Below are 20958 nucleotides of genomic sequence, written 5' to 3'. Positions count from 1 at the left end.
GTGATTCGAGCAGAACTATAACAGAAGGAAATCAATATCTTATTGAAAGAAGTATGAGCAAAGGGATTTATAACATCAGGTATTTAACATTTTCTATAGTACAATAATCCAAGTATTTTAGTGTTCTACATACTTTAAGCAATTAGTAAAGGACTGATACTACCTCAGGGGAGTCTGTAGTCTCAACTAGCACATCTGTATTAGAACATATTTCTCAGTATGAGCAAATTCCTATTAAAAACCTTTACCTCATATGCATAGAGTTATATAAGTATGCTAACTTCTTTAATAAAGGAAAGGCATTAAAATATATTAAAGAAATACAATAGCTAGTCATCTTAGGTTCTTACACTTTATTCCATAAGGGAAGATATTGGAGACAATTGAGAACACATTAAATCAGCAAATTGATGCTGAACATCCACTTACTCTTCGCCAAACTACCTTTATATGGAACTATTACTCATTTAGCAGGATTTTTAAAAAAGTAACAAAACCATGGAATTGTGATAGATAATTCTATGGATCTATAAGTAACAAAATTATACATAGTGCTTTTTGAGGAAACACTTGCTTTTGTAATATGTCATCAACTTTTAGATAATATTAAGAGTGGGTGAAACTACTGAAATGTTATTTTGTTATCTGGGATAAAATTTCTAAATATAATTAGAGCAGGAAGAAAATTACCATCACATCCACTTCCTATACTAGTAAGTATTTTTAAAAGCATAGCAAGAAATTGGCTTCAGTTGAAAAAAAGTATAGATTTGTTCAACGAGAGTACATATATATTTGTGTGTGGGCGAATGTCAAGTAGTATTTTCATATAAGAGAAAGGAATTATTGATGCCTTAATATATAATGACACTAAAACAGTAAATAAGGAAAAAGGAAATCTGGAGCACTGGAATTGGAAATACCTTTTATCAGGTTTTTTTTAGGATATATTCCCTCTTAATTTTATTTAAAACTGAATTCTGAAGTTGATCCTGCTATGAACAACCAAATGCAACATTTGGAAGCTTTCACCTCAAGTGACTGGTGGAAAAAATGAATCAGTGCACGAGTAGACTAAAAAAAAGCACAGATAAAAAGTAAACAGCTCAGCCAATTATTATTCTCAGCAGGTTTCAAACCATGTGTTAGATCTGGGAGGATGGTTCAATGACGGAGACAAGACTCAGATAGCAACGACAGCTCTTTATTAGTGACTTCAGATTTGAGCGATCTATCCCAGCCGCAGCAGCCCCTTATATAGGGCTGGCTGCGGCTAGGCAGCCAATGACGGTGATTTGAGTTAGCTGCGCTTGGTTGGACCAATCGGATCAGTCTGAGGTGACCAATCACGATCCGCTATCAGCGGGCCAATCAGAGTTGCAGGCTTTCAAGCCTGCTAGTCCGGAACACCATGGATATTCAGTACATCAAGCAAATGTTCTAACCATCAAGAAAGACCTATAACAGGATGACCATCTTGAGGAAAAACTGGGAGAATAAAGACGCAGTAACCAATCAAGTTTCAGATCTGATGGGCCTGAAATACCAACCTTTAAAGCACTTCATTTAAAAAGAAATATATTCTTTTCAATTTTTTCAGTCTGTTTTCATCTTGTCTGCCTAGAAACTCAGAACAGGAAGCTGTCAGCAACTTAGTTATATAAGAATAAGATCTGCACGCTTGATACGGAATGCTGAAAGCAGACCCCACACACAAACTATAGCTGGATGCACAGGATGTGGTTAGAATAGTCCCTAGAACTTGTTTAGCTTGGGCTGTAGGGCAAGCAGGGGTATAGGTGGTATGGGTCATGCTAAGAACACCTGAATAAAATGATTTGTTTATGTGATATTCCATGCTGAACAGTATTACTTATACACATGGTGTATTGATAAGAAATTTGTAACCAATCATTGTATTGCTGTTTTGAATTTTCTGTATTCTGAGGTATACAAATAGAATGCCAGTCTTGCTCAGTAGTTCCCCCCCCCCCCAGTTCCTTTTTTTGCCAGCAAAGATCTCTTCTGCTTCTGATCAGAAATAAAGTGACTTTTCTTGATCCTGCATTATTTTCTTGACCCCTGCATCACAGATTGGCTCTTGGGTATCAGATCCAGAACAAAGCAATGCACAGAAATCAATCAGACCATCAGCACAAACTCACAAATACTATTCCCAGTTCGGAGGAAGAAAGAAAAAGGGTGGAATTTGCATTCACAGTGGGCATGAGGTACATAGAAGATGACAATGTGCATTCCTGCTCTCCAGAATCTATTGGTAGCCCATACTCATGACTGAGCAACTCAGCAAATGCAGACACAATCTTAACTCCAGAATATTTATTTATTAAATTTATTTGCCACCCATCTCACTGTTGAGCAAATAACAATACAAAACTGTGGCCAGTTGGGCATTAGGAACCAGCTCATGAGGTTCTAAATGTGCTGAGGCATAGATTTCATGCTAAGCAATTTTGGCATGCATTCTACAGCTGAAGACTTCAGTAATAAGTTGGGACTACTTATGAGCCTCATTTAGACCAATAGGAACTGGCAGTCTGAATTATACAAGAAGGCCTAAGATGGCCTTTCATCAGAGGCCTGTTTTTTTCCATTTCACCATCATGAAGCAAAGCTCACACAGATATATGGATGTATTCACATAGCATTGTTTACTGGGCTCATAAGCTATTCATGCAGCTATTATTTTAAAAATAATAAACCCAGTTGTCCTGGGTTTGAAAGCTGGTTTCCCTGATACTGTTCAGTAGGATGACTTCTGTTTGTTTTTTTTTAGTTTACACTTTACTTTCAACCTTTCAACTAGAACAGGGGTTCAAACTCATGTCATCAGGGTGGCATCACATGATATATTAGGCCTTTTTTTCCCTTTGCTAAACCGGGCATGAGCCTAGCCAATGCATGATGCATCTGGCCTGTGGTCCACAAGTTTGACAGCCCTGAACTAGAGGAAGGTTCTAAGAGTTCCATCCAGGGGTGGGATCCGACCAGTGTAACTACCAGTTCAGTGATTTTACATTTTGCTGTGCATGTGTGTATATCATCGTCAGCTAGCTGCCTGGACAGCTGAGCAGCGCTGCATGTGGGTGCACAGTGGTTGAAATAGTACTTTTTTCCTGCTTTTTCAACCACAGCTATGTCACAGAAAGCAGCTGCAGCTGAAAAAGCAGGAAATAAAGGTCAGGTAAGAGCCCAGGCGGGTGGGTGGGCGAAAACAGCAGCAGACATAGAACCGGTTCTATGTATGTTCTCTGTCTGCTGCTCTTCAGAGCTACCGGTTCTACAGAGATGGACAGAACAGTTAGAATCCCATCCCTGGTTCTGTCTCTTTTTTTCATCCCTGACTATTTTGCAAACCCCACCTGCTTCTGGATTGGAATTATTTTTTTTTATTTTTGTTTACCTGATTCAGCTTCTTTCTCTCCACCTGCTGCTCTTTTGGCTTTTGATCCTGTTCTGTCTTGCCTTTCCTCTTTCCCAAAAGATGAAAGAGTACACACACACACGCAAACAAAGGCAGGCAAGCTGGCTTGGATTTCACAGAGTTAATTCTTTGGAACTGATAATATTCTTGGCATTCCACCACGTCCTGCCTGCAAGTCCGAACTGGAAACAAATAAAGTTTTACTCACAGAGATAAATGATTATTTTACTTCATAAAAATCACAAGGTAAAGTAATCATTCACGAAGAAAATCTGAAGTAAGGTTAAACTTTGTCCCGTACAAAGTTTAAGGAGAAAACACACCCACTATGGAGTGTGGTTCAATGACTCAGCTCACTTTCTGACCTTCCCACAGCTCCTATGTTGCTGCTCACGCTTCTCCCTACGACGCTGCTTGGGGTCGAGCCAATACTCTTCCTCTTCACTCCCTGTCAGGGGCTGCTCCGACATGCCTTCCTCCTGATTAATCTCAGGCTATTCCTCTTGGTTGTCTGATGGAACCTGAGGCATTACCAGGGAGGAAGGTCCTGGGGAGGAAGGCATTGCCAGGGAGGAAGGTCCTGAGGAGGAAAGCATTGCCAGTTCCTCTCCTTCATCTTCCAAGTCCTCTTCCTCTGACAGCATAGGCTCGGGAATCGGGGCCACAACAGATTCTATCCCCAGATGATTTACTGAGTAATTTCTTTTGCTGTTGAAATTTGCTAGCAGCCGGTCTTTTTCACTGGCCATGTCAGCTAATCTCATCTGTTCATACATCCAAGGTGTTTTCTATTAGCTGCAAAGGGTGGACTCCCTGTGTCAGCTTTGGAAGCCATATTAGCACCAGAAGCTTCTGCGCTGCCACATTCTTGAGCCTGGGAAGATGGGAGAGGGAACTTTCATTGAGCGTATGTGGTTAGATATAATAGCATTCTTCTTTAAAGTTAAGGTCATGTTATTTCTGCCCCTGGCTGAGGAGTGGTGAGGGGATGTCTCAAGTTGGGATAGATGGTGATTGGAGCATGTGATGGAATGATGGGTGCAGGGCAGTAGTGGGATTCAAAACTTTTAACTACCAGTTCTGTGGGTGTAGCTTGGTGGGTGTGGCAGGGGAAGGATACAGGAAAATCTCCATTCCCTCCCCTCCTCATTAACCTGCTTTCCAGCTCTGTTCTCCTGTTCAGGGCAACAAAAGAAGACTCAGCTGGGACTTGGGAGGCAGTGAATAGATGGGGGTGGGCAGTCAGAGGTGGTATTTTCTGGTTCTCTGAACTACTCAAAATTTCCACTACCGATTCTCCAGAACTGGTCAGAACCTGCTGAATACCACCTCTGGTGCAGGAGGTAGATTTGTAATTTTTTTACTTATTGGAGGGAAACCCGGAACTTTTAGATTTGGGATTTTCTAGATGTGCCAGTTTACTACTCTAATAAAAGGAAACTTTAAGAACATGTCTGTCTCGGAGTTACTTATTGGAGTTAAGGTTTTCTGGAACACTGACACCATGCTTGATTGGATCCTGCAGAATGAAAAAAAAAACCCTGAAGATAATCTATCTATTTCTCTTCTTTCCGAAAGAAAATAGGCCTATCAGCTTTTTCTGCTATTCACCTTTGTTTTTTATTTTCCCTTGCACACAGCTTCACAACCTTTTATACCTTTCCCAATTCTTTCTAAGTTTCTAAAATTTATTCTGTTTTATTTTTTGGGGAGGGGGGAGGCCAACATTTTCCCTTTCTAGTTCTAGCACCCTAACTGCTGTCTAATTATTTTGTGTGCAATGACAGTATCTGAATCCTCTATTTGCTTTTTATGAATGCCCCTCTATGAGTGAAATGCTGCTATCCGATGTAGAGTAAGGCTGTCTGTCTGTCTAGCTATCCAGCTATCTAGCTGTCTAGCTATTTAGAATCTAGCTAAATGCCTTCAATCTAATTTTTAAAAAGGTACTCTTGGTTTACAATCAATTAATGACTCATTCATTGTATCAGTGTAACATCACAAGTACTTAGTGCAGTATGCCTTGCATATCAAAGTGGCTATAAGTGGCAGAGATTTTTGATTTTGAAATACTGCTTTAGGCTTAGTTAGCTCTCTTGGGAAAGACCAAAAGAACAATAACTGATTTAATGAGCCATTCACAGTATCACTGTGTAGAGCAGCAAAAATAAATGAAGGGAATGCATTATATTTATAACCCCTTCCTCAGGGTGGCCTTTTTTTTAAAGCTAAACTATTGTAATCCTAATTTCAATATGGCTTGATAAATTGCATCAGACATATCACAGCAGAAGTCTATAATAGGTGCTATGAAAATCTGATCAGTTTTAGGCTGCTAATTTACAAGTCAAGAAGACACTTTCAAAGTTTCTATTGCTTTATTAATTTACAGGAGAGCGAGTCCTGATAATAAAGTTGTATTCAGCTATCACCTTTTTGGGGGGGAGCTATGCTAGACCTGAGATAGGATCAGAATATTATTCTGATCATCATTATCATTTTAGTCATTGTCTATCCACTGAAGGACGAAGGCCTCTTCCGCATGTTTCCAACCTATCCGGTCCAGAGCTTTCTTTCACCAATATTATTTTAAGTCTCTTTTGTGAACGCTTTTTACCAAATGGGATCCATTCTATGACTGCCTTGGTCCACCTGCTATCAGTTCTTCTTGGTATGTGACCAGCCCATTTCCATTTCAATCTTTCACTTTCTTGATAATATTATATACTTTTATTTGTTCCCTAATCCAGGGGTCTCCAACCTTGGCAACTTTAAGACTTGTTGACTTCTGGGGCTTCCGGTTTGAGTTTCTTTGGTGACAGAGCCAAATCCATGATCATGCATGGTTTTGATCTGTGCTTGCCACTGGAGCTCCCCAAGAAAGCTGGCTTCAGGGCTAAGCCACCCCATAGAGGTGGTGAAAACTGCCAGCAGGGTCAAGGAGAATCGCATCTCTCCTCCCCAGCTGGCCATTACTCCCTTTCCTGTAGGTGGTTGAAACGGTGGTCAGAAATGGCCACCTCAAAGAAGAAATCAATAGGAAAAGAATGTGCAGGAAGAAGATAAGAAGAGAAAGTTTTGGCTGACCGGGTCGAACTAAAAAAGCAACAATATAAGGTACCCTGGAATTTGAATTATAAAGAATAACATTGCTCCCAAAGAAGACTTTGAAGCGGCAAATGAGAGGGGGAAGGGAAAGGATTTGGTTTTTTTTTCTTTTCTTCCCTATATTGTCAACTAAGAAATTTAAGCAAGAAAACAACAAAAACCCACTTTGACATTAACAGGCATTCAAGCTGAAAATAAAGTGTCAAAGGGATAGTAAAGATTTCTGGATTCTCAAAAACTTTTAAAAGAAGGGAAAAAAAAACCAAAAGGGTGGGATCTGGAAAAATGGAGGAGACCACCTGGAAGTGAAAGGAATTAACAGTGAAACTTTAACAAGATTCCTAAAAGATACGTTTTAACTGAAACTTTGTAACAAGAGAACCCCCGGAAGAAAAAGTGGAAAAAAGAAGCAAGAAGAAACAGCTTTGGATTATTTGGATTACTTGGTGATTTTTGGATTTTGGACTATTGGATCTAAAGGACTAAAATTAATCGGGTGGTTGTTTAAAAGTTTTTAAAATGGTATCACTCTTGGAAGAATTGAGAATGGAACTTTAAAAAAGAAGATGCACAAGAAAGAAGATGCACAAGAAGAAAGAGGTTCTTTTGGCTTCATATTTCAATTTTTAGAAATAAAGATCCTGAACTATGAGAAACAACAAGAAATGCCTCTTGAATAAGAAGGGCGGGACAAAGAAGAAACCTTCTTTAATAACCAAGTATTTCTATGTGGTGAAAAAAAAGGAAAGACGGGAAAGAGAGTGAAAATTTAAGATTTTAAAAAACAACCCCCCCAAAAGAATAGTTTGAAAAGTAATTACAATATTAGGAAGAAACAGAAGAGAGGATTACAGAAGAGAGAATCAGAATTAGAGAGAGAAGGGGTCAAAAGGGGAAGGGAGAAGAAGAGGGAGAAGAGGGAAAGGAAAAGAAATTATAAAGGACAGAAACAGGATATAGAGAAACAGGGAAAATGTACAAGGATTAAGGGTATAAGCCTATTTAGAAGACACTGAGATAATGGGTGAAAATTTAATTGAAAGGGGGATTCTGCAAGGGTACATAAGATAGTATTGTTATATTAAAAATAGAAATGAACTTTGAAAATATGAAACAAGTGTGATTAAAATGATAGATAAAATAGTTATTGTAATGGAATGGAATGTTTAATAAATAAATGAAATAGAGAATGAGAGAATGAAATTAGGAAAAGAGGGGAACATTTAAATTATTATTAATGTGTTATAAAAATTTAAGTGAAGAGGAATATGAAAGAAATATGAAAAAATTATGGAAATATTATAAGTGTTCCAAGAAGTATGATATCCTATTGTAAAGAAATGTTAAAGATGTTAAAGATTATAACTAACATTAAGGATAAAACTGAATTGGAATAGAATAAGCATTTTATTTATTATTGTTATACACTGCTCAAAAAAATAAAGGGAACACAAAAATAAGACATCCTAGATCTGAATGAATGAAATATTCTTATAAAATACTTCATTCATTACATAGTTGAATGTGCTGACAAGAAAATCACACAAAAAAATATTAATGGTAATCAAATTTAGCAACCCATGGAGGTCTGGATTTGGAGTTACACTCAAAATTAAAGTGGAAAAAAACACCACAGGCTGATCCAACTTTGATACAATGTCCTTAAAACAAGTCAAAATGAGGCTCAGTTGTGTGTGTAGCGTCCATGTGCCTGTATGACCTCCCTACAACACCTGGGCATGCTCCTGAGGAGTTGGCAGATGGTCTCCTGAGGGATCTCCTCCCACACCTGGACTAAAGCATCCCTCAACTCCTGGACAGTCTGTGATGCAATGTGGTGTTGGTGGATGGAGCAAGACATGATGTCCCAAATGTGCTCAATTGGATTCAGGTCTGGGGAGCAGGCGGGCCAGTACATAGCATCAATGTTTTCATCTTGCAGGAACTGCTGACACACTCCAGCCACGTGAGGTCTAGCATTGTCTTGAATTAGGAGGAACCCAGGGCCAACCGCACCAGCATATGATCTCACAAGGGGTCTGAGGATCTCATTTTGGTACCTAATGGCAGTCAGGCTACCTCTGGCAAGCACATGGAGGGCTGTGCAGCCCCCTAAAGAAATGCCACCCCACACCATTACTGACCGACTGCCAAATCAGTCATGCTGGAGGATGTTGCAGGCAGCAGAACATGCTCCACAGTGTCTCCAGACCCTGTCACGTCTGTCACATGTGCTTAGTGTGAACCTGCTGTCATCTGTGAAGAGCACAGGGCACCAGTGGTGAATTTGCCAATCTTGGTGTTCTCTTGCAAATGCCAAACATCCTGCACAGTGTTGGGCTGTAAGCACAACTCCCACCAGTGGACGTCGGGCCCTCATACCACCCTCATGGTGTCTGTTTCTGACTGTTTGAGCAGCCACATGCACATTTGTGGCCCACTGGAGGTCATTTTGCAGGGCTCTAGCAATGCTCCTTCTGTCCCTCCTTGCACAAAGGTGGAGGTAGCGGTTCTGATGCTGGGTTGTTGCCCTCCTACGGCCTCCTCCATATCTCCTGATGTACTGGCCTGTGTGGGTTATAGACTCCATCTCATGCTACCACTAGAGTAAAAGCACCGCCAGATTTCAAAAGTGACCAAACTATCAGCCAGAAAGCATAGGAATTGGGAAGTGGTCTATGGTCACCACCTGCAGAACCACTCCTTTATTGGGGATGTCTTGTTAACTGTCTATGCTTTCTACCTGTTGTCTATTCCATTTGCACAACAGCATGTGAAATTGATTGTCAATCAGTGTTGCTGCCTAAGTGGACAGTTTGATTTCACAGAAGTGTGATTGACTTGGAGTTACATTGTGTTGTTTAAGTGTTCCCTTTATTTTTTTGAGCAGTGTATATATACTTTCTCTTTAAGAACTTAGTGCGTATTTTAAGAATGTACCAAGCAGAATTCAACTGGAAGTTATGTGTTATACTGAATGTTATAATTGTAAAGGCATAAATTGAAGTTTAAATAAGAGTTGAATGGATAAAAATTAAAAGATGCAAAGGTGTCATACTCCAATCAGTAACTACAGGGGAAAAATTTTTTTAATGAGAAAAGAAAATATGAAATTGAAATAGGACAGACAAAAGTATAAATATAATGATTAGAAAGTTATTGAAACTTAGAAAAAGATATATATATATATATATATATATATATATATATATATATATACTTAGAAAGGAATGAGATAATTAAAAGTAAGATTGAGAAAACTAAGGGAAGGGAAAATTATTGAAAAAATGTTAAAATAGTAATAAAATATGGAATAGAACACAAAGATGAATATGAAATTGAATTTGTGTCTGTATGGAGAAGTAATAACCGGGGACCATGCTATTCTCAAAAAAAAATTTTTTTTTTACTTGTATTATGTTTTGTGAAAACCCAAATAAAATTTTTACTAAAAAAAAAGATGTGTTGACTTCAAATCCCAGAATTCCTCAACCACAAGTCTTCAAGTTGCCAAAGTTGGAGACTCCTGCTCTAATTCATATTCAGTTCTTTCTATCATACATAATCCACTAATTTTCACTAGGCTATCAAGCTTTATGGACAATACTACCTTTTTCTGCTGCAGCACATGGGACAGGTTATTATTATTATTGTTGTTGTTGTTGTTGTTGTTGTTGACAGTCACCTACTATTAATGGCTTACATTCCAAGAGGTTGAATATTGTTCACAAGTCCACAAACATAAGAAGTATGCAAAATGCAGTTCTTTCCTTACTTGGATGGTAATCCAATGGGCTTTGGGTGTTGGCAGGAGGGAGCATGTGGGAGGGGGAGAATAGGAGAGGGTTGGAGGCAATTGGTTTCTGGCATTCCATATACGCCATGGTGTGCTGAAAACTGGCTTTTTCCTGCATTTTCACAATTTCCTTTCCCACCTTCTCCCACTACCATGCAAGGTTCTCATTAAATCTTGCTCTGATGCTACTGCTTGTGTGAGTGTGAACTGTGCTGCACCTGGTGACTACTCCAGCCAAGATTCCCAGGGGTCTGGTGAGGATGAGAGAGGGTTGCTTCCAGCATGCTGCCTGTATGTGGTGGACCAGAAGCTGGCTCTTTTCTGTGTCTTGTTTTCTGGATGCAAACAGGTTTGTTTGTATTAGCAAAAGTTTGCAACTTGAAAATTCATTAGTAGATTAGTAGTCTGTGATTTAAAAAAAACAGTGAATATGGTAAGTGTAGAAGTTTCCAGTTTTTTTTCTATTTTATGGTCCCACCAATTCTTGTTTACAGGCAAATGATATTTCTAGCAGATCTTCCAATGCACCATTGTTGCTAATTTGTCATGCCACTGCTTGTGGTCAGTTTGTGCAATCTTCTTACAGCAGCTTACCAGGTGGTCCACTGTTTCTTCAGCTTCTTTGCATAGGTGGCAGCACTTACTGTCTGTTCCTGTCTTCTCAATTCTGGCTTTCCATACATTTGTCCTTAAGGCTTGGTCTTGTGCAGTCAGAATTAATCGCTCGGTCTCTTTCTTTAACTTTCCTGTTCTTAGCCATTGCCAGGTCTTGTTATTATCTGCTTTCCCTGCTATTTTTTTAATGTACTGGCCATGAAGTGCTTTATCCTCCCATGCCTCCCTTCTGTTCTTCATTTGGTTGTTCTTGTAGGCCAATTTGGTCTCTCTGGTGGTCAGCAAGCCTTCCTGGCATATTAACTTCAGTGCATCTTCTTCATTGTCCTTCAGATATTCTTCCAAAGAACTTTTTTCTTCTTCAATTATCTGATGTACTTGCAACATTCCACACCCACCTATTTGCCTTGGTAGGTAGAGTTTGTCAATATCGCCGCGAGGATGAAGGACATGATTCATTGTCATTATTTTTCTGGTCTTCCTATCCTTTGCTTTTAATTCTGTTTGAGTCCAGTTCACTATTCCAGCTGTCTATCTAATGACTCGTATTGCCCAGGTGTTGATTGCCTTGATGGTATTCCCTCCATTCCATTATTATTATTATTATTATTATTATTATTATTATTATTATTATTATTATTATTATTATTATCATTGTTATCATTGCCATTGTCATTATGATTATTCACAGCCTCCCAATTTTTAGATACATAACCCAAATTCTTGCCTAGCACCTCTTTTTAGCATATACATAGCTAATAAATCTCACCCAAACTTGTTTGTGTCAAAAAGTTATCAGATGCACTGAATTAGCCTCTGTGTGATGTGCAGCTTTTCTTAGGTGTTTGAATTCTCTTCATTTTTTGGATCTAACTTTCTGTGCTGCTGTCAAATGATCCCACGGAAGTACAGTATATATAAAATTATTATTTTGTGTTTGGCAGCAAACAATAATTTGGGATGGTGTGTGAAGATAATATGCACTGGTATATACACACAGTAAAATAGATGACTAACTTCAAATATTTTTGAAAATTTCATTTAAATCACAAAGTTTTTTTTTAAAGCTCAAAACACTGAAGAGTCCTTTTTGATCTAAATGAATGGTGGCTGCAGTGGTTTGGAGTCCTCCTTTACAGTTATTGAATTTGACAGGTAAAAATCTCTGCAGACTCCCCTGACTTGTTCCACTATCTTCTTTCTTCTGAGTATATATCAGCAATTGAATTAGACATAAATTTACTAAATTTGTATGTTGATTGGAACAACACAGTTCAACAAAATTAAAAAAAAAAACTGTTAAAATAATGCTGACTTAATTTCCCATTTCCTACTTCTCAAGCTAGAAATTATTTGGGCAAAGGAAGTGGTGGTTTATCATTTTTAACATAATAACTACTAAGGCAAAAAAATACAGCAATAAAGTGTGGCAACTTTGCTTGTCAGGATTAAGATTGCCAGCAAATTATAAATCTGCTGAGACAATGCTTGGGGATAGTCAGCAATGGTTTGTCAAGAGTTTACTCATTGGCCAATAGCAATCATCTGAATAACAATTCAGCAATCGGGGATTCATCATCTACTTGCATCCAGGAAAAGCAGGCACAAGAGAGATTCAGTTAAAGGACCTCTAAGGTCCAAAAGCAGAGTCAGTCAGGCATGAAATATGAATAGTGCCAGAGGCAGCCATGGACTACAACAGATGTTTCCTTCTGATTTGGAATGGTCCATGAATTCCCCAAGTATCACAGCCTACATCATGAATGTCAAACTCAATTGTGTCACGTGATGTCATGCGTCACATGATATCACATATCACAACATTGATATGGAGCCAGGGTGGGTGGGACCTGCATGTGATGCATCCAGGCCACAGGCCTCCAGTTTAACGCCCCTGCACATTGTCCCATTTGGGTTTCATTCAGAAACAATTGGGTGAATTAGATCATGGAGTTCAACTGCCAAATACCAAATACTGTCTAAAGTGTGACTTTAGACAGGACTACAAGCAATACCATCCCACTTATTCCCAGTCTTCTTTCTAGTTAGATCTCAGTGTCATTGGATGCCCAAAGGTATTTTGGAGGCTTCTTTAGAACAGTGCTTAAGAAAGCACACTTTTTACACCTACATCCTTCCATGGTTGAAGGGAGATAGGGGAGAACACAATTTCAACAGTTACTTGTCACAGGAAAAGCTGAAGACTTTATTTGTGTACCTTTATATTCAAGGCAGGTAGAATACAGAGCAGCAATATGCTCCATGGACAAATGATTGCTTTCTTGAACTATATCCAGTAAAAAGCTTTAGCTTTTTCATTCTCATTATTATAACCTTTCCAAATTTGTAATTCAAAATATATGCTTTCTTTCTCTCACTTTTTTTCCAGGGTCCAGCTTTCCCATCAGTATTTCACCATTGAAAAGGCCATTGATCCTTGCTGTCATTTTTAATCCATTCATCACAAAGTGACAGATTTCAGTTGAAAGAAGTGGTATATTATTGATAAGCTGCCACCAATGAAGACAGCTTTGTCAAAAGTAAGTTTGGCGCTAATGGGCAATTTACTAAATTGTTTTGGCTTAGCCTGACCACTAAAGTAAATGTGCATTTTGAACTAAATTTGTTTCATTTGCCTAACCCTTTTAATATCGCTCAGAATTACATTAGCTTTTATGTGTACTATTATTTCATCAGGATATCTCATTGTATTTTTAGCTGTTGGTTTACTTATTGTACAGTTTATTATAAGCTATAGTAGAGAATATATATAGTTCATGGTTGAACTATAGTGATCTTGGTGTTTGCTGAACTTGGTGTCTTCCCTTCAAGATAGACTAGACTTAAACAAAATTGATGTAGGCCAATACTACTTTTAATGTAATGGAGTGGAATCTTACAAGTGTGAATATGCTTCTATCATCCATCCTTTTATCTTTGTGTGGATTGGAGATGGGTTCATTCTCTCATTCCTTTATTCTTTATTCTTTATTTTATTTATTTATTTTGATTTGTCAATCGCTTGCAAGATAATAGGTATAAGTATATACATAGTTATGAATACATGAAATGGGTACATATAAGAAAAATAAAAGAAACAATAGGACAGGGATGGTAGGCACATTGGTGCACTTATGCACGCCCCCTCCAGACCTCTTAGGAAAGGGGTGAGGTCAATAGTAGACAGTTTAAGGTTAAAGTTTTGGGGGTCTGGGGAAGAAACCACAGAGTCAGGTAGAGTATTTCAGACATTGACCACTTAGTTGCTGAAGTCACATTTCTAGCAATCAAGTGCGGTTGCCCTTGAGTTTGTATCTATTGTGTGCTCTTGTGTCGTTATGGTTGAAGCTGAAGTATTCATTGACAGGTAAGTCATTGCAATGTATGATTTTATATACCATACTTAGATCATTAGAGATGAGTATTCCAAGGTCCTTTATAGAGCTTGGATCATCAACAAGGTCTTGACTATTCAGCTTGTATTTTATTTTCTGATATATTTTTTTTGCCAATATGTAAAACAGAGCATTTATTTGTTGAGATTTGAAGTTGCCGTTTGTTTGACCATTCTGATACATAGTCGAAGTCTTTTTGAAGGATAGCAGTATTGTCTGTGGTGTTGAATAGCTTTACGTTGTCAATGAAGAGAACGCAGTTGCTTTTAATATGATCATAGAAGTCATTTATGTAGAGTATGAAGAGAGTTGGTCCTAGAACACTGCCTTGGGGGACACCACTGTTGTTGACAGGTACAGAATTTGATAGGATGCTCCCAATTTTGACCATTTGTTGTCTGTTTGACAGGAATGCTTCTATCCACTTATGCAGATGTCCAGAGATACCATAATATTTTAGTTTTAGGAGTAGTTTGTCATGTACCACTGAATCAAAGGCTTTACAGAAGTCTATGTATATTGCATCTATTGTTTTGCCCTGATCGAGTTGTGTAGTCCATATGTTTCTGCAGTGTAAGAGTTACAGATTACATAATAGTTTTTTCCTGAAACCAAATTGTTTAGTAGGTTGTTTGTCTCTAAGTGGAGGATAATGGATTGGTTAATAATTGATTCCATGACTTTACAGGTGATGCAGCATAAGGAGATTGGTCTGTAATTTTCAACTAGGCTGGGGTCTCCCTTTTTGAAGATGGGGATGACTGTGGCTTGTGACCATAGGTTAGGCAAGGAGCTGGTCCTGAAAGATTTTTCAAAGATTATGCTTAGAGGTTCTGCTATGGCAGTGGATAGCTTTTTTAAGAAGGCACATATTCTGTCTGGTCCAATAGATAAAGATGGTTTTAGATTGCGTAGTGCTTTTTCAACATTGTCTTCTGTAAAATCGATATGTAAAATCAAATTCTTGCAAATCTTTCATTTCAAGCTAGTTTTGACAGAAGGGAGTAGATTTGCTATTTGTTTTGTTTTCTGTTTTAAAAACACTGTGGCAGCTTGTCATATCTGTCTTTAACAGGGTTGTTGTAATTTGTATGCCTGGCTTGCTTGGTGGTATTGTTCTGATTTAGTCTGTTCCTATCTTTTTGTGCTGTTCTCAGTTAACTACTTGTTGATTTGTAGGATGTGTGATAAGGAACAATGTGCCCTAGATTGTTTGCTTTCTTTTGGGCTCTTGCTTTCTGAATATTTTGTAGAACAAGTTTATCAGCTCTCTCAGAATGCCAAGCTTAGAATCCAACCTAAAATATCCCAGCTGAATACAGTTACCATCAGCCTAGTGACTGAAGAATTATTGAATAATATTTTTAATGTTCATGTAATATTTTAAAATGCTTGCTTTGTATTATTGGTATAAAAAGAATATATATATGTATGTATATATATATGACTTCCATGGAAAGGTAGCATAGATGTTGGCTAAATATTCTAGGAACTAATGTAATTAGCCATTTTTCTTTATCCTTACTTTCATTCAGTTAAATATTAGTTAATAGTAGAAGACTTTTTTCAGGCATCCGGACAACATAATTATCTTTATGCAATTGTTTAAGGGTTTTCAGAATAGTTTTACAAAGTATATAGTACATATATTCAACAATGTGATTAATTCTAAAGCACATTTTACATGATTGGTAAAAAGTAACAGCAAGTTTGAGATTCATATTTAATTTGTAGTTCTTTATATGTGATTTAACTCAATAAGTGAGGTGATTATTTCATATGAAATGTCTTTTCAAAAACACATTTCTAATGGTTACAAGAGAAAAAAACTTCATTTTTTTGTTCTCTACTTTAAGAGAACTTAGCTAATAAACAAAATTGGCCTACTTTTATAAATTTAGTCAATTTTAAGGTCATATCCTTTGTAATTTCTATACCATATAGCCTTTCAAACTGTTCTTAAAGAAATGTGCAAAAACTATTTCACTTTATTTCTCAATGGAAGGAAAAATTCTCCATTCCCTGTAGTGGTGGCTGAAACAGATCATGCATTTTTTTTCTTTTTTTAAAAAAAGATTTTTTCCTTATATGCATAGCATTGACTTATAGACTTAGCATTGTGGATCCTTTTTTCAGTTTTTCATAATTGCACATTCAATTCCTTGTAGTATAGTTGGCAGGAGCATAGTGGAAACTGTGATGATGCCAAAATAAGAATATGTGTATAATTACATCATCCTACAAATGTCTCCCTTATGAATTTGTATGTCAGTTCTAACACAAGTTGTATCATTTGCATGATGATGTTATGTGTAGGTCACCATTTGTCCTCCTGAATACATAAAATAATAGTTGGTAATATGACAGTACTCATACCCTTAACACTACACATTATGGTTTCTACAGGAATTGCCATTGAAAACATCCAGAAATTCCAGTTAGTAAAAAAATACCTTGCTCTACATGCTAACTGGGAGTTGTCACTATAAAAGAATTTCAAATTAAAATTAAAAAGGTGGTTTATCCCCTTAATGTGGTTTGATAACTAGATTCCTACTGTACAGGTAATTTGGCCTTGAATGAGAACTCAGGATTGATTCATTATATATAAGATCAATTTGCTTTCTTGGCTATTTATTGTATTCTCAGAATTCTCCAACCACAACAATTCAAAGCATTAACATTGTCCCTATCCTGCTTTCACTTCTATAGAGTATTAAAGAGAAAGCTAGTGCATACAGGATTTTGATTTTTGTAGATATGGACACATCTTGGTATCTGGATATTTTTTCCAAGGTTTTCACTGCCTCCTAACCAAATTCTAATCTGCAGCATATTTCCTAATGACAAATTCTTGTTTTTTAAATGTATTTATTTATGAAAAGTTTAAAGTCAACCAGTAACCAAGGTTCTCTAAGTGGAAAAAAATAAAACACAATAAAAACATCAAAGAATAAAACATATAGTGTAACATCAAGTAAAATACAAGATAAAAAACAGCATATAAAGTAGGCAGCAGCAGAGCAGTTATTCAAAATCTAAAACTGTATGAATTAAAATATATTTAAAACCAATTTAAAAGTCTGGGAAAATAGAAAGATCTTAATCTGGCATCAAAATGATGCTAATATGTTTGCCAGTCAAGTATCAAGACAGAGAGAATTCTATATATGGGGTGTTATAAAGGGGAAAAAAACTTTCCCTTTTTGTAGCCATCTCACTTTTTTTGGTGAAGCAACCTGGAGGAGGACATCATTAAATAATCTTAAAGTCCAGGTAAATTCATATGAAAGAAGTATATATGTTTCTTTTTCTGTTGATTGCTGATCCTAAATGGCAAAAGTTGCCAGTACTGAATACCTTCATTGTCATTAAGACTTGTTGCTGCCTGCTATCATTACTTTTATATTTTATTTTAATCCTGTTTTTCACTATATTTCATTGCGTTCCTCGATTTTCATTACTACAGCCTGCAAAGGAGTGTCATCAGCATAATGCAATTGTGTTGATGTTTCTTTCTCTAATTTTAAAACCATATTCATCTCTTCCAATCCATCTACCCTTTCAGAATATAACTTGCATAATTAAAAGAAATTACACAGCCTTGTCAATCTTTCATCTTTGTTTGGTCTTCTTTGAATCAGTCATCACTTGTCCGTTAGCATCCTTTAACATACCAATTTGAGGCTAAAACTTCTTTCTGAGTTCAGAGATTTTTTGGAAAATCCCCCCCGCTGTCTTTCTGTCTGTCTGTCTTTCTTTCTTCCATCTTCCACATTTTTATAAATGTTGTTGTCGTGCAGCTTCTTGTCTTTTCTAAGTGCTCTCTGAAATGGTTAAGTTTCTTCCTTTGCCTTGGCTTTGTTTTTTACAGGGCATGGTTTATGCAGAGAAGAAGAATATGAAGTTTTCCAGATACCGCTGAATTACTTTGTGCAGCTTTTTCAACCAGCATAGCTAATCCTGAAGGATTACTAGAGTCAACATCATCTGGAGAGTAATGAGTTTGATACCTTGGCATAATGGAATAATGCTTGATTTATTAGAGGATTTGTGGGAATTTATTGTTGTAAGTTCCCCTGATAAATGCAGGCATTCCTATAGCTATCACCTTATTCCACTTCTTTTAGTAGGCAAGGATTGTTACTGATGTCCTTGAAAAAGAGAAGGCATTTTAAGAACCACTTTCATTGGAAAGATACTGAAAGCAATTTCATAGTTCAGATGATTCAGAAACTCTTCTGCTTCTTCTTCTCCTAGGGGCAAATTACATGAGGGCTAAAATTAAGGAGATAAAAATGCATGCATAAAACTTGACCTCCAATGATACCATCCTTTCAAAGTTCAACCTTCCCACATTCAAGAAGGTCAGATGTCAATTCTACTTGCATTCATTTGAACAGAACCCTCCAAATAATCAAGAAATCTGATATCAAAGGAAACACATAAAATCTATCCACGTTTCCCACAATTGAAATTAAAATAAAAGCATTTAAATAAAGTGTTTAAGAAATGAACTGAAAAACTGTAACAGCTAGAGTTAAATTTCAGAAATGGTTCAGAGCTCTCAATGTTAAATTCAGAATCCTACATGCAGTATCAGTAAAACAGTAAGGAGGAACTGAATCTGTAAATGCTAACCTTATGCAGCTCATCCATTTGTAAATGTCAGGTAAGAAAACTGCATATTTATGACACTGATAACAATCCTTACTGGAAGTCCTTTAGCGATATTTGTGTCTTTTATTACAAAAGGACAATGTATCTAATGTACACCATTATTCTACTGCTTGTTTACTGAAAATTACTTTGCCATGTGTCTTGATTTACTCATTGATACCATCATCACAAGCAAAGCTAGGTAATTGTTTAATTAAGTCAATATTTGACTGCTGTTGTGGCGGTCAGATTAAATACAAAAGGAAATTATTTTAAAGTATATATGGGATTTATTTGAAGCTTTTTTTTTATTTTAAGAGATAGAAGCTAGGATACAAATAAGAATCTCCTTTGGTAGATTTATCAGCTTGATCATCCTAAAGGCTATTCAGACAACCATTTTAGTGCCTCCTGTACTGTGGTTTAATTTTTATGGCAAATGTGTGTGTTAAAAGTGGGGTACGTGCATGTTGTGTGCCTGCTGAAAAAAACAAGGCTAGGAATTTAAAAACTAAAATGTTATAGCTAAAAGTTTAGAAAAGCATATATACATCCTTAATCAGACCACCAAGACAAGTTGAACATTCTGTATGCAATTTGGAATATTTATACTGAATTTCAAGCTGGGAATCTGAAAATGCTAAGCAGAATCAGATCTAGTTAGTATCTGAATTGAAGACTATCAGGAATTCCTAGAACAGAACGGGCTAGATCTGGAAGAAGGTAGTGGCAAACTACTTCTATGTAATTATCAAGAAAACTACATGGATATATTTATTAAGTAAACAGGAGTTGAGTTTGGCTCACTGGAGAGCATATTTTACTGCCTTTTAAAATCTTAAGCAAAATTTTAAGCCAAGACTCTAAGGGACTGCCTCTCTTATTCTGATCCTGTCCTTTCAAGGGTTTCCCATCCTTATGTAACTGCTAATTTTAATCTATGTTTCTAACTTCATATATTCTTTTTTAAAAAAATATTAGCTGCCTTGAGTCCTCATTGAGTTGGGTGGAAGCTGGGTACAAATCAACTCAAGAAAAAGGAAGAAAAAAATAAATATATAAACTGCCTAACTATTCAATGTTTGGTAAAGATTTAATATTTTATTCCAATTAGTATAAAGCTTATTGAGTGACAACATCTATTACATTGTTTACATTGGATCACTCAAAATCTGAACCTATCCATAAATCTGCTGTTCAAAACTAAAGTAATGTTAACATTGGTGGTAATTATTCTGTTTATTTCTTTCGACATGTAATTGTCAAAATACTCATTGAAACCATTTTTGTCCATAATTCCAGATTTTGCTTTATTTGTTTTGAGGACTGTGTTCTATTATATATTTGTATTTCTTGTTAAAACACAATTTGTATGAAAAATGTTGCCAAGTAAATTATTTTTTAAAAAAACTATATTTAAATGCATAATGCCAGTTTTTATAAAATGGACCTCTCTGAAAATGTTGTCAAATATCCTGGCTCATTGTCAGTTCAAAACAGTGCCATAATTGAATTTTACATTTTTCAATTTACATCTGTTAAAAGTGCAATGTATTTCCTGGCAACTTCTCAGATCAACTGGTGTATTTTTTTTTTCATATGTATGGTTGCAATCATAGAAATGTTAGAAATTTTGTTTTAAGCCTTTCCATAAAAAATGACTTTTTTGCTGTCTTTGAGAAGCACAAATAATTCATGTCTTCGCTTTCATGTCTCATGAAGAGAACTGGAAAGGTTGAAATAGTCTAATTCCTGAAAGATCTGGGGGGTGACATTTTATCTAATTTTGGGAGATGGAATTATTTTAAGGTTGTATAGAGCTTACCATGGTGGTAAATGGGAAAGAAAGTAGCAATGGCTGAAAAAAAGGGGGAAGGAAATAAAACTCTGGTTTTGACTGGTAACTTAATGCTGTGATTTACCTCATTTCAAACAAGGAA

The 20958-nt window shown here is 36.6% G+C and overlaps 2 long non-coding RNA genes across 2 annotated transcripts in view; one reads left to right on the top strand and one right to left on the bottom strand.

Annotated features, from left to right (window-relative positions):
• The window catches only part of LOC148127318 (uncharacterized), a 28874-nt gene that overhangs the window by 7511 nt on the left and 405 nt on the right, over window positions 1–20958 (bottom strand). The gene's annotated exons all lie outside the window — the stretch shown is intronic.
• LOC148127317 (uncharacterized) overlaps window positions 12072–20958 on the top strand; it is a 38533-nt gene continuing 29646 nt past the window's right edge. The window contains exons 1-2 of the long non-coding RNA XR_015741496.1: window positions 12072–12119; window positions 13354–13504. This is a non-coding gene — a long non-coding RNA (uncharacterized LOC148127317). The remainder of the gene's footprint in view (window positions 12120–13353; window positions 13505–20958) is intronic.

This window comes from Pseudonaja textilis, chromosome 2 (assembly GCF_049901715.1).
Source record: "Pseudonaja textilis isolate UNSWEBS1 chromosome 2, rPseTex1.2, whole genome shotgun sequence".
Lineage (NCBI taxonomy): Eukaryota > Metazoa > Chordata > Lepidosauria > Squamata > Elapidae > Pseudonaja > Pseudonaja textilis.
This window is presented reverse-complemented; position numbering and strand designations above follow the sequence as displayed.